Below are 15,179 nucleotides of genomic sequence, written 5' to 3'. Positions count from 1 at the left end.
AGAAGAAGCACCGTTTTAGTAATGTTCAGAGACATATGTATGTTCTGAATACAAGTTTCAAGAGTGAATAAGGAATTTTACGATTGATAAAGTGAACGTCGATCATTACTCAACGCAAAAAAAAAAAGATCGATGTCATTGGCATGAACGTATACCTGAATGTCCTGGAGCAAAGGGGTGGAGCTTAAAAATATAATAAATAGAACAGGAGATAACAGTGACCGTTGTGGTACCCCGCATTTCTGCTTATACCTAGACGGTGAATATCCGCTTCGAAAACAGTAGAAATCTCTTTCCATAAAAAATTCTGAAACCCATGCCGTGATTTATTTCGGAAACCTGTAATACCTGTAATTCTCTAACTGCTTGATCAGTACGTCATGCTCCACTGAACCACAAGTTTTAGCTGAATCTAGGGTCACTAATGCCGAATATTCTCTTCGGCGACGAGCAAGTTGCACACGACTGTCTAAGTCTACTTGAGCACACCATATCGAGCATCGACATCTAAAGCCGATTTGACTGGGGCTAAGTACCGAGTTTTCAGAAACGTAGGTTGTAATTTGGCCATTCGAAATAGTTTCTATTAGTTTAACCAAATTGGATGTGAGAGAAATTGTTCTAATATTACCTAAATAATATCCACCTCCCTGTTTTTTTAAGTACCGGAATTACCTTAGCTCTTTTCTATTCTGAAAGCATTGAGACATTTTTAAAGAGTGATTTACAATATTCAAAATTTCTTGTGGGGATCATTCATGCAGAATTTTTATCACGACTGTGGTAACTCCATCTGGACCTGGCGCTGAAGAAGGCAGACAGCGAACAACATCCGCCAATTCTTGCAATGAGACTTCCCTAAATTCCTCTAGCGGTAATGCTTTTAATAGGCAAGGTGGAACAGTTGAAGTGAATCTGTTTTCCACTCCCTTTCCAATATTTTCGAATAACTTGGACCGTTCACGTGACTAAAGGACAAAAGAGTTAATATTTACTGGGATAGGAATCACCTTTCGAGAGCATAAAATTTAGAGAGGATCTTTTTTCTTTTTCGATTTATACAGATAAGTGAATTTATTCATATCATAGTCATCTTTTGCTTCAGCTACCGTACGCTTAAAAAAATAGCGATCAATTGGTAATCACTTCAATTGGTTGGATAGTGATTACAAAGAATTGCCTTCCAAAGCATCTTTTCGTTTCCTTTGAGCACGCATGCATTGTGAATTCCACCGCGGACTGAAAGATTTACCGGTGTCGAAGGTTAATTAAAAGCTGTATTCTTCAAAGAACGTTTTAAAACTGCACCGGGGCTCATAGCCCTAATATTCTCTTGCGTATCTGTACGGGAAAGCATCGTAGACTTGAACGCCTTTTGAATTCTGCCATAGTTTACAAATGGGGCATATTTTCTTCTGAAATAAATCAAAGGGGAAATGAATCTCAAAGGTAATAAGGTGTTCGCTGTTTGTAGCGCGGTCTATATTATACAACGGGGAGATAGAGACGAGCTGCAAAAAGTGAGATCTATGACCGATTGACACTGGCAGCGAGCAAACGCAGCAACTTTTGAATTTAGACAAGACAGATTATTATCAAGAGTGCAGTCCCACAGGTGTTTTCCACCTAAATCAGTTTTAAATCCCCAAGACACATGGTGAGAATTAAAGCCACCAGCGAGAACTGTGGCTTTTCTGCAGGAAGCTAATGCAATATCTAGACATCGGGTATCCTGTACTCCTGCTGGGAAGTATAAGTAAACTAAGGTATAAGAGGAGCAGCCTGGGAGCGTTATTTCTAATGCGAAAATTTCGCATTCAGTAGACATACATTGATAGGATATCGTGGCCTTGTGACTAAATTTAGTTGAAATCAAGAAAGCAACTCCACTACTCTGGCAGGTTCATGCAAACGAAATAATCAGTAATATTTTAGGAAAAACTTTTAACCATCAGAAAGCCAGATTTCTTTTAAGACCATTTTCTCTGGGGAAAATTGAGAAGAAATATATGATAAATTGTAGTAGCAGAAACAATCGAACGGTAATTCCACTGTAATATCTTTAGAGAGCCTATGTTGAAGATAGAACGGCAGCGGAAATTGCCTGACCCAAAATACTCTCTTTCAAAAAGTCGATCTACTCTCAGAAATGGAGTTTATTTTCTTCTTTGTCTTTATTCAATAACCAATTTTCGATAAAATAATTAGCCTCTAAAATTTTTCATTGACGCCATAGACTTTGCTGTAGAGAATAAAAAATGCCTTTCTCGTTTTCTTTCATTTTTAATAAAAGATTCTTCAATTTATAGTATTATTTCATTTGCCTTCTTGGGCACCGTCTCAATGCATTTGGATGTCCTTATGAAAGGCAATCGTTTTTTATTTCACTGCATAATAGAGATTTATTACTTGCAGGCCAGGAAAACGGGGATATAAGATAAAGAAGAGGATGAGTCTTATGTACTCACCATAGAGAGAATTCGCTCCTACGTTTCTTTATTTTCCCCACACATTACCATTGTTGCGGCATCTGCACAAACACATTCATCTTACGTAGCAAAAAGAGCGCTCTCTATTTTTGGACTTTGTTCTGTAATTTTGCGGTAGGTCTTTGGGATACAAAAAGCATAATAGAAAAAGCGAAAATAACTTTTATTGAAATTTACTGAATGAAGTGGAGACCAAATTTAAAAAAAACAGAGTTTTCAAGCTTCATAGTAGTAGTGGCCATAACGATTTGGGGGCCCTATGGTAGCAAATTCAACTACGTATAAGTGAGTTACTTGTAAGTAATGGATTAGAGGGGTACGATATAACTGTGAAGTTAGTGTCAAGTAGTGGTGAAAGCACAAATCTTTGATAAACATGCTGTGCTCAACCGTAGTTTTGATAAATAAGCACTGATGGGCTATCACGAAATGCATAGCTTTTGCACGTAATATCTTTCCAAACAGCGGGGTAATACAACCTAATTTGATTGGTGCGCCGTAGAGTTTACGCTGGTGTGGTTATTGAGATAGGTCTTTGTAAGTTTGGATGTTTGAGGATCTGTATCACGCTAGCATATTCGACTAAGCTGTTTGGCAATACTTGGCGCCTGCTAGTTACATCCAGAAAATGCGGGCCAATATGCAGGTTGGAGGCGTTTGCACATCCAGAACTCATATGAAAGAAACGTTAAAACAAATGGTTTGTCGGCAAAATTGTGATGCAGACTTTTCGCGTGTAGATAATTCCCTTCAGCTCAGAAGCACAAAAAAAAAGAACAAAAGATAACTAACAAAGGTTAGGAAACTTTCAACTGCATTTTTATTTCTTAGTAACGCACCAGTATTGTGCGTTTTATAAGTCATTATCAACTTTCATAACCACTTGAAAGCATGCATGTCGCTTCTGATCGTTAAAATGTGGCATTAGGGTCGGAATAACATGTGTTCAACTGAAAGCAGTGATCTTATCGATAAGTGCGGGCGTTTATCGGGATTATTTCGTAAACATGAAAGCTCCCCAACAGATCCCTATACGGATTTAGTCTGCGAGAACTATAAGACGCACCAATTATACATGAGAGAGAGATAGCGAGAGAGAAGTGGTTCTTGTGGGGAAGGAGCAAATGCTAGCACTATCTTCTGCAACCCATGCAGGAGCACGTGACAACTCGACTTTCACAGTCCTTTTTTTTTGTCGTGAGCAGAATTTGTGGACATGAACGCCCATGAGAGCCTGCACGAAAAAAGTGCTGGAACACCATTTTCTGGCGAGTAATTATTCGCACAAGAAACCAAACGAAATTTAAGCGACAAAATTTAATCCAATATACTCGCACAGGGATGCTTTCGGCACGCTCCCGCTGCCAATTTCCTTTTTCCCAAGCCTTCGAAAGATTTAAACACCGAGAGAATACAGAAACGGCCAAACCTTACGGAGGGAGAAACGAATTGCGAAGTGCAGCGTGATGTGGAACTTGATGTGGAACTTGCTTTATAGACTCGATTCCTTTTCTCTGAAAGAGCGCTTCTTGAAAGTGCACTGAATAATCGCTGTTGCACTTCTCGTTCGTAGCAAAATAAAGAAAGAATCCTGGCACTATACGAAGCGATGCATTCATTTACCGGTCCTGCTTGCGAGTGATTGCCGGCAAAATTCACTTTGTTTCCGTTGGTTGCCTTCGCAAGGGTGAGACCGTGAGTCTGGCAAATTAGTTTTTTGCCTACTTTCACTATAATAGTGTTCTTGTGCAATAGGTGCGACGCCAGTTAAGCAAAACGGCAACAAGGTTGCAGACAGCCTGTCAATAGAAGCATGCTGCCCTCCAGTGACAACCGATAGTGCTGACTGGTGCTTAGTTTTACGGCGCCGGTGCGAAGCTGCACGAAATCACACTTATTGAACACCCATAAATAGCAAGTTCGCCACGTCTGAAAACAAGACCATTGTTAACAGCACCGGACGAGAAGGAAATAACCTAAAGAAAAGCAAGACTCGACAGCAACTGTTCTAAACTTTGGCAGTGCACCGGCATGTACAAAGGGCGGCTTAACGAGTAAAGTTGTGGAAGGTTTGACGTTAGCGGAGTAGCGCAGTGCGTTATTTATTTAAGCCAGCCCATTGGTGCAATCGTCAATAAGTTGTAGTGAGGGAGTTGCTAAGGGCTGAACGGAGTGATCAGCGCAGAGCAAAGTAAAGCATAAATGCGCCCGATGAGTGTTGAAGAGTTAATACCCTTTCTATCACTCGCGACTCACTTTCCTCAGCTGTTATAATCTTTATCGTATGCGCGGGAAAGAGAATAAAGCAGCGTCAAACTGGTCTCACATTGCGGCTGCTGAGCGAAATTTAATACACAAAAAGCAGCTTACTTGTACATCACGTTACTTTATTTGAATATAAAATACGTGTTTATTTTACCACGTCTGGTGGTAGGGAGGTCAGGTAATTTTTTTTAGACAAACCAGTTTTTATCACAAATTAGCTTTGCAGGCACGGATGGTCTGTTCTTGCTATGCAGGGTCCGTCTTCGTTCAATGATTTCGCAGGGAAATAATCGAAAATCACTGAGCTTTTGCTACCATTTCACGCGGCAAGTTACCAGGATTCTGCTGATACCAACTTCAAAGGTGATAATTCAATTTTTCGAACTTCTACGCCAAAACTGGCCTATATACGCGAACATCAGCGCGATCTGCTATGAAGGCGCTGCTGCGATACTTGAAAGACACGGGACTTGCTGATAAATTGTGAATGTACACTGCGTGACGTAGGACTATACAGTGACACTGCGTAAAACTAGGAACGCCTTTGCGGGCTGCGTGACAGTGCCCACAGAAACTGTGTACGTGCGTGTGTGTGTTTCGGTTTTTCTTTTTTTTCCTTCTCTCTCTCTCACCTATTGCATCCCCATGCCCCTCCCCCAGTACAGGGTAGCCAACCGGAGATAACCTCGGGTTAACCTCCCTGTCTTTCCTTTGCCTTTCTCTCTCTCTCTCACTCTACGCCAAAACTTCGTCTGTGCCACACCGGCAACCGCGGCGGTGGCTGCCGTGAGCCTAGGCCAACAGGCGCACCTTTGAAAAAAAGAGTACACGTGGCGCGCGCCCACGCTCGCTCGCAGACGGAAGAAATGGAGGTTCTCGTGCAAGGGGAGAACATTTCCCAAGAAGAATTCCAGGACGCCAAGGGCCCGAGTACCGTCGGCTCGAAAAAGCAAACCGTGGAGAGATCTGGTGCGAGCAGTTTCGGCGCCCACCTCGCCACCAGTGGAAGGAGGCAGAAGCGCGAGCAGAAGCTGAAGCAGCAGTTAATCAAGGCCAGCCGCGTGCCATATCTAGCGAAGGGCGATTTCAAGATCATCCGTCCGAAGGGAGGCGCCAAGATTGGCAAATTAGGAGCGGTCCGAGTAGCCTCGCGCGTCTACCAAGCTGCTGGCAGCTGACTTAACTTCCAAAGCAGTCATCAAGGGTATATATATATATATATATATATATATATATATATATATATATATATATATATATATATATATATATATATATATATGTATATATACTGTAGACGATGACTGCAAACAATGCGGAAGGGATCACGCATCAGACACATTCTCTGGGAATGCGAGGTTATATGCAGAGAAAATGCAATTGCCCCAGATGAAGCTGCGACGCGATGGACGGTCGCGTTGCGCAACTGAAACCTCCAAGAACAACTATGGGCCATCCAGAAAGCCCGTGAGGCGGCAAGGAGACAGGATTTCCGGGCCTCCTCGGGGGCGGCCTAGGCCCAGGCCACGAATTTGCCGGATCTTTATAATAAAGTTGTTACCACCACCACCACCACCACCACCACCACCACTACGACCTGCCTGCTGCACCTGCGTATTGCAGGCTTTATGCAGGGATACGGGTAGATAAAAGGTAAAGCGAACTCTTTTTAGGCCACTTCTGCAGTTTCAAGCGCTTCAATTTAGTTTTAGGATTCAGGATCTCTCTCCATGGTTATCGGTCTTGATGCAGTATGCAGTTAAACAAAATATTAGAAAAAGGAACACAAAAGCCTGAACTTCTAGTGACCCTCCTATTCACAAGAAATATAGCACAGGGCGAAATCCACAGATCAAATCAATCTTGTAAACAGAAACGCTCAGGATAGCTAGCTATGACGAGGTAATGTCCCCTGATTTAAATAGTCCGTGACTTCTTCACCACTTGGTAGAAGGGCGTATAGATAATTTTCACGTGACGTCCTAGACGCAGCTCCTCACTGTGCTAGTACCTAAATACGGCATCTGAGATGACACAAGTACCCATATTATCACCCGTTTGTTCAGGACTTTGTGTTTTTGACGCCGGCCGTCGTTCGCTACCTTATCACTGTTATCGATTTATCGCTTGGCGCATGACGCGCCTGTCGTGCTATGGTGTTTTCGCGCTGCTTCTTTAAGCAGCTTCTCGACCTGTTATTGTCCAAGTTGGCGATGATGATGGCATCCACGCAAACCATCTATACTTTGACATCGGTGGAATTCATGCCTAACGGGGCATGTTTTGGGATCCTACGGAAGAACCAGCCTGAGACGTACTTAGGCAATGATTATTCAGTGTCGAGCGCGGAGAACATGTATGGTCTACTGTAACTGACGCATAACCTCCCCATGAAACAGTAGACGTGCATGGCCGTTAGAACCATCCTTATTTCCATTTAACATGTGGCAACGCAGGTTACTGTCAGTCAGGTGCTCCTCACTAGTGCACATCACCTCGCTTTGCATTATAGTGGAGGCCTCTCGTCACAACTGAAATATATGCGTCACTATTGAATGACTGAGGCCCGCGTCTCACCAAGACTTTTTAACGAAAAGAGAAAATGAACTTGAAAGTGTTTTACCTGTCGAATATTGTTCTTGTTTCCGTTATTTTATTGTCTTATAGCCTTACCGAGCACATATTTCTACTAGAAATGCAGTGTTTATATATTTGCCTGGTTAACGCCATTCTCTAATACACCTAAGCGTTTCTTGGTAGCTTTATAAGAAAGCCTTACAGCAGCTCATAAGATAGCGGGGAAAATTACTTTTATTCGAACGCCTTTTAAGAGCAGTGAAGCTAATAACTCGCATGTCAGGATGTCTATATCACGCGTCACGATGTCTATATCTGCTGGAGCGATAGCATTTGATTTCGCACTCGACGACACGAAAACTGTGCTTATGTTCACTATTGTACTGAATCTTGTGACGTATTGTTGCGGAAGTCCAGTACTCCGTAGACGCCTCATTACATGCACTTGACAGCAAGCACAGTAACGAGCAATCTAATTCTGACTCCAACTAAGTGCGCTTCAAACCTTTGTGTTTTAATTGGGTATTCTAAAGAAGAATGTTAAAAGGTCATTTGATAGGCTATCAGTATTACTAAAGAAAGAAAATACAGCCATGCAGCCCGGCATTTCCTTTCGCATTTGATACAAAATAGCTCCAACGACGCTTAGCGAAAACAGCCTTCGTGGCTTCAGTTGATAAGCGTGACCTAAAAGTTGTGGTACTAGTATGTCGTTAAAATGCACAAAGCCGATTACTATCTTTGCGAGAGGTTCAGTCGTCATTTTTCATAATTTGGGGGATGGTGGAGCCACAAGATTATGCCGACAAATTAGCTTAAGTGGGAGATATTCGCCGGTCAACTATATTTGGTTAGCTTTCTTTTCTTTGATCAATATTATGACGTTGAAGAGATTCATCTATTAAATTTTCACAGCGGGAGAGCTTGCTCGAGAGAAGAAGGATTTAATGAGCGCGCATGTTGCTAAAATTGTGGAGGTTCACACTAATTACAAGTATAGCAAAGGAAAAGCCTGCGGAGCGTATGCACGTAAAAAACCGTATTTTTTAAGTGATTGGCATCGGAGCTATGATAAGGCCGCTTCATTGTCTAGCATGGTTTCTTTCAAATATCAATATGAAAAATTTCCTTGTTTTCTTCTTTTAGTTCTTCCAGCTTCCGTATTCGTTTCTTTAAGATCTTTTAGAGTATGAAAGCTGTAAAACAATATAAAAAAGTCGCAGGAAATTCAGGAATTGGGGGGGGGGGGGGGGCGCTCGGTAGGAAGCGCGTGAAGTACAAATAGCGGCTAAGTAATTGGATTACAGACCGGCGCTAATACATTTCTCGTTTTCTCTCGGGGAAAACTGTTGCCCCGTCGATTTCCCTTCGTTTTTTTTTTCTGGCGGCCATAAATGACTGCTTCCGCATTACGTTCGCAGGCTTCCATGCATTATGTTGCCCTCATTTAGTATGTGAAATGCACTATTACGTATTTTCGCGTTCCCCTTTGAGTATTTTCCGGCCTTGATGGAAAGCTTTCCTCTATTGTTGGCGTATAAGAAGAAAGGAACGTTGTGAAAGGATCAGTTGCTTTCGAGACCTCAGTAAAGGCTGTGCCAGTGACCTAGACGGTGACCCAGACGGGATGCAGAAGGGCAGCCGTCACGTTTGGTAGCGGGCAGCAGATATAAACAGTATTAGCTTTATTAACGGACGAACAATGTGTAGCGGATAGGACCTTAGTCAACTCCACAGCGGAAGTAGAAGCTCTGAATTCGGGGAACATGGCGGGACCACACTTTTATTGCGTCATCTACCCAGCCTCACTGTCTGCGTGCAGTGTATACCCCTCTTCAATTGGGGCTGTTCATCATATAGAGAAAGTATCCCATTATCCGTAACCTTTTAATCGAAAGCTCAAGCGTATAATAAGCTTCTTTGACTGAGATATACGTGAGTTAAAAAGGCAGCAATGTTGAGTTAAGCATTGGCACATTGAAACTGAAATAAACCGCACTATATATCAGCAGTTGAGGTTAATATTACATCAAATTGAGTGACCGATCACATGAAGTATATCAAAACTACCTGCACCTCGTGTAATATCTATCAACTAGTGACCTTCGAGGTATTATATATTTACATAAATAATCGCAAGCTCAGTTGCGAAGGCCCAAATAAGCTTGTTATTATTCTCATTCTCGGGAACTCCCATCACTCGCGCAAAACTTATTAACGCGTCGCCGGCACATTGTTTAACGCTTATGCACTAGCACTTGCCGAAGATAGCGCATTATACCTCCGCTGGCTCGTAGTGCTGCGCGAACGCGTGGCTTTGTTCCTGAAAGATTCACAGGTGCTGCCTAATTGGAACACTGCAGCGCAATCTGTCTTTATATTCCTTTTTCTTGCAGTGAAAATAGAACGACGGTGCCGGCGCTTGCCTGACTTTGCTCATGTAACCGCAACCGTTTAGCCACAATTTAAAAAAGAAACAAGCTTGTTCACGATGAAAGCATTACTTCATTAATCATAAGCTTAATTGATTAATCGCCCGGGCAATCTTTTCAAGTTTGTCGGGCATATAATTTTCCCCCCTTGACTGCAGCGTGCATGCTCCCTTCAGCCACCCCGCTCATGTTTCACTTCGTTTGGCTTACAAAGCGATGCGGGTACTGCTACAATTCATGAAACCAACTGACCTCAGTGACCACTCGTATCCAAACTGAGAGTACTTTGTTCCCTCTCTCTCATCACTTTCTTTTCATCCTTTGAACCCCTTCCCCGTGTAGGGTAGCAAATCGGACGTGCGTCTGGTTGACATCCCCACCTTTCTTTCCTTCTTTTCCTCCTCCTCCTCTTCCTTGCCGTGGCCTCATTCTGAAAGGGCCTGGCGACGTAAACCCATCGGCGCTGTGACAAACGTAGAACGGAGTTGCCGTTTGCAATGTTTGACGAGGACAAGGCGAGAGGACACCTTTGAGCTAATGCGCGGAACGGTGCCCCATTGACAGCGGGAGCAAGAATTATGACTGTTGCGTCTTCCACGTTTTCGTTGAAGTGGATGTTTGCTACCACATCCGCGGCGCCAATGCCTTTCCGCAGCCGCTCAGGCATGGCGATACTTCTGCTTTTTGGAACTTATTCGGTACGGTGCCGCATAGCACGCAACTTGGGAGATGAGATGTGTAGAGCTGCCCTTGTCTATCCCAGGCAGGAATGTCTACTCTATGGTGTACTCCGGAAAGTTTAGGAAGAGTGTTAAGAAGGGAACTACCAAGAAAGTCGCCGAATAGCGGGTAATGTTCGAATGTTGCCGCCACTAACAAATACGAGTACTCGAAGGCAACTGAATATGCCTTTTGTCAAAGAATACAAACTTTGACCTCGAAAATGTTAACGGATTTTTCAATTTTCTGGAACTAAACTATTCCATGAGATTTCGTAGTAAATATTATGTCTCTTTATTTTATTTGCAACATTTGGGCAGGCAGCCATTGGAACATGAACCTGGCAACGTTTAACGCTAGAACGTTATCTAGTGAGGCGAGTCTAGCAGTGCTATTGGAGCAATTAGAGGGCAGTAAATGGGATATAATAGGGCTCAGTGAAGTTAGGAGGCCAAAAGAAGCATATACAGTGCTAAAAAGCGGGTACGTCCTGTGCTACCAGGGCTTAGCGGAGAGGCGAGAACTAGGAGTCGGATTCCTGATTAATAAGAATATAGCTGGTAACATACAGGAATTCTATAGCATTAACGAGAGGGTGGCACGTCTTGTTGTGAAACTTAATAGGAGGTACAAAATGAAGGTTGTACAGGTCTACGCCCCTACATCCAGTCATGATGACCAGGAAGTCGAAAGCTTCTATGAAGACGTGGAATCGGCGATGGGTAAAGTCAAAACAAAATACGCTTTACTGATGGGCGACTTCAATGCCAAGGTAGGCAAGAAGCAGGCTGGAGACAAGGCGGTGGGGGAATATGGCATAGGCACTAGATATAGCAGGGGAGAGTTATTAGTAGAGTTTACGGAACAGAATAATATGCGGATAATGAATACCTTCTTCCGCAAGCGGGATAGCCGAAAGTGCACGTGGAGGAGCCCGAACGGCGAGACTAGAAATGAAATAGACTTCATACTCTGCGCTAACCCTGGCATCATACAGGTTGTGACGTGCTCAGCAAGGTGCGCTGCAGTGACCATAGGATGGTAAGAACTCGAATTAGCCTAGACTCGAGGAGGGAACGGAAGAAACTGGTACATAAGAAGCCGATCAACGAGTTAGCGGTAAGATTGAAAATAGAGGAATTGCAGATCAAGCTACAGAACAAGTATTCGGCTTTAACTCAGCAAGAGGACCTTAGTGTTGAAGCAATGAACGACAATCTTGTGGGCATCATTAAGGAGTGTGCAATAGAAGTCGGTGGTAACTCCGTTAGACAGGATACCAGCAAAATATATCGCAGGAGACGAAAGATCTGATCAAGAAACGCCAATGTATGAAAGCCTCTAACCCTATAGCTAGAATAGAACTGGCAGAACTTTCCAGTCAAATTTAATCAACAAGCGTAAGACAGCTGACATAAGGAAGTATAATATGGATAGAATTGAACAGGCTCTCAGGAACGGAGGAAGCCTAAAAGCAGCGACAAAGAAACTAGGAATTGGCAAGAATCAGATGTATGTGTTAAGAGACAAAGCCGGTAATATCATTAGTAATATGGATGAGATAGTTCAAGTGGCTGAGGAGTTCTATAGAGATCTATACAGTACCAGTGGCACCCACGACGATAATGGAAGAGAGAATAGTCTAGAGGAATTCGAAATCCCACAGGTAACGCCGGAAGAAGTAAAGAAAGCCTTGGGAGCTATGCGAAAGGGGAAGGCAGCTGGGGAGGATCAGGTAACAGCCGATATGTTGAAGGATGGTGGGCAGATTGTTCTAAAGAAATTGGCCACCATGTATACGTAATGCCTCATGACTTCGAACGTACCGGAATCTTGGAAAAACGCTAACATAATCCTAATCCATAAGAAAGGGGACGCCAAAGAGTTGAAAAATTATAGACCGATCAGCTTACTGTCCGTTGCCTACAAAGTATTTACTAAGGTAATTGCAAATAGAATCAGGAACACCTTAGACTTCCGTCAACCAAAGGACCAGGCAGGATTCCGTAATGGCTACTCAACAATAGACCATATTCACACTATCAATCAGGTGATAGAAAAATGTGCCGAATATAACCAACCTTTATATATAGCTTTCATTGATTACGAGAAAGCGTTTGCTTCAGTCGAAACCTCAGCAGTCATGGAGGCATTGCGGAATCAGGGTGTAGACGAGCCGTATGTAAAAATACTGAAAGATATCTATAGCGGCTCCACAGCCACCGTAGTCCTCCATAAAGAAAGCAACAAAATCCGAATAAAGAAAGGCGTCAGGCAGGGAGATACGATCTCTCCAATGCTATTCACAGCGTGTTTAGAGGAGGTATTCAGAGACCTGGATTGGGAAGAATTGGGGATAAGAGTTAATGAAGAATACCTTAGTAACTTCCAATTCGCTGATGATATTGCCTTGCTTAGTAACTCAGGGGACCAACTGCAATGCATGCTCACTGACCTGGAGAGGCAAAGCCGAAGGGTGGGTCTAAAAATTAATTTGCAGAAAACTAAAGTAATGTTTAACAATCGCGTAAGAGAACAGCAGTTTACGATAGGTAGTGAGGCACTGGAAGTGGTAAGGGAATACATCTACTTAGGACAGGTAGTGACTGCGGATCCGGATCATGAGAATGAAATCATCAGAAGAATAAGAATGGGCTGGGGTGCGTTTGGCAGGTATTCTCAGATCATGAACAGCAGGTTGCCATTATCCCTCAAGAGAAAAGTTTATAACCAGAGGTGTCTTACCAGTACTGACGTACGGGGTAGAAACCTGGAGGCTTACGAAAAGGGTTCTACTTAAATTGAGGAGGACGCAACGAGTTATGGAAAGAAGAATGATAGGTGTAACGTTAAGGGATAAGAAAAGAGCTGATTGGATGGGGAACAAACACAATTTAATGATATCTTAGTTGAAATCAAGAAAAAGAAATGGGCATGGGCAGGACACGTAATGAGGTGGGAAGATAACCGATCGTCATGAAGAGTTGCGGAATGGATTCCAAGGGAAGGGAAGCGTAGCAGAGGGGGGCAGAAAGTTAGGTGGGCGGATGAGATTAAGAAGTTTGCAGGGACAACATGGCCACAATTAGTACATGACCGCGGTAGTTGGAGAAGTATGGCAGAGGCCTTTGCCCTTCAGTGGGCTTAACCAGGATGATAATGATGATGATGATGATGATGATGATGATGATATTGAAGTAAATACAGCTCAAACCCGACGACTTCAGGTAACGTGCACGAGTAAAGAATATTTAAAATGTGATTCGCTACTTTAAGCCGATTAAATGCTTTGGCTTAATTAGAAGTCTTAGTTCAGCAGACTGACCAAGACCAATACCGTGAAAGTTCTACACGCGGTGCATTTTTTAGAAACTCGTCAGAAATGACCGAAGCGCTCCATATATCGCCCTTTCTTGGGAGGAAAAAAACGAAAAATGATAACAAGAAAACTTTCACTGATTACTGTGTGAACAAAACCAACCTTATACGTTGAGAAACCAACCAGCCGCGCTGAGAACGCCATCGCTTTAGCCCGAGGCATTGAATTGCAGTCCCGCCGACGGTGGCTGCTCTCTTTCGCGTTCTACGCGTCTTATGCAGTTATCCATTTACAGAGGCTGAGGCATAACTCTGTCAATTGTTTATGTTAAAACGGCTGGGCCACCTATAGAGTGACTGCTGACCAGCGCTGAATAACTTGTGCCATGCCGGAGGCAGAAACTGAGGGCCACCCAATCACTGCACGTTGCCGGAAGGACTTTCCAGCAATACTTCTTCACCACACTACAAGAAAAAGAGCGCCCATAAAATCCAACTAGCAGCTAAAGACGTTAACCCCCAAGAGGGATAAGAACCAGATGACGTCAAAGGGAAGAAAAGGAAGAAGCTAAGGCATAGAATGATAAAAAAATAATAAAAAACCTCAGCATACATCAATATGTGGAGCAAGAAATATGTCATCGTACAGGTCATCGAGTGGCGGCAGTTGTATCCGAGCTCTTTACATAGATTGCATTATGCAAATACACGCGCTTGGCAGAGCCTGTGCCCCTGGTACCTCAAACGCTGGCGGCTAGCAACGCCAGGCGGCCGCAGCCTTCCTCCGGGATGTACCACCCATAGCAGGACGGAATAAAGTGGTGTTCGGGGGCGTTTCCGGTGGCGGGTCTCAAGTCAGCCGAGTGAAATATCTTCAAGACTAGAAGCACGAATAATCGTTGTTGGACCGTCACCCGTACTCTCCAGCACCAACTTGTGTACTACCTGCCTTGCCATAAATTTTGATGACGCTATTGCACCTTCGTTTATGTTGCTTCAGGTTACGGTTTCTATAGCTGTTTCACGGTTAAGCAGTGTGACTGAATCCAATTACACTACAATTCGTAAAGGGAGAACGGGCAATGGATAGTTGATTCTACAATGAGACGGTGTGGTGGGGGACTAAGTTGTGGAAAATTTTTGAAATTATGAGAAAGGAAACACGCTTATTACTTTCTTGGGGTAATTTTGAACATCAGCTTTATTTAGGATGCAGTTTGTTAGAACATCACCCATTTGTCCTGTACTGACCTTGGTTTTATTTCTTGTTGGCTTCCTACGTATATTGCTAAATAAAATCGAGCTTTCCAGTTTCGTTTTCTATTTTATTTTCATGCAGCTGCAGCAGGCGTAGAGCCACTTGGCCGGTTGAACAAGG

This window comes from Dermacentor variabilis, chromosome 5 (genome assembly GCF_050947875.1).
Source record: "Dermacentor variabilis isolate Ectoservices chromosome 5, ASM5094787v1, whole genome shotgun sequence".
Classification (NCBI taxonomy): Eukaryota; Metazoa; Arthropoda; class Arachnida; order Ixodida; family Ixodidae; genus Dermacentor; species Dermacentor variabilis.
The sequence above is the reverse complement of the archived record's forward strand: the minus strand, read 5'-3'. Positions refer to the sequence as shown.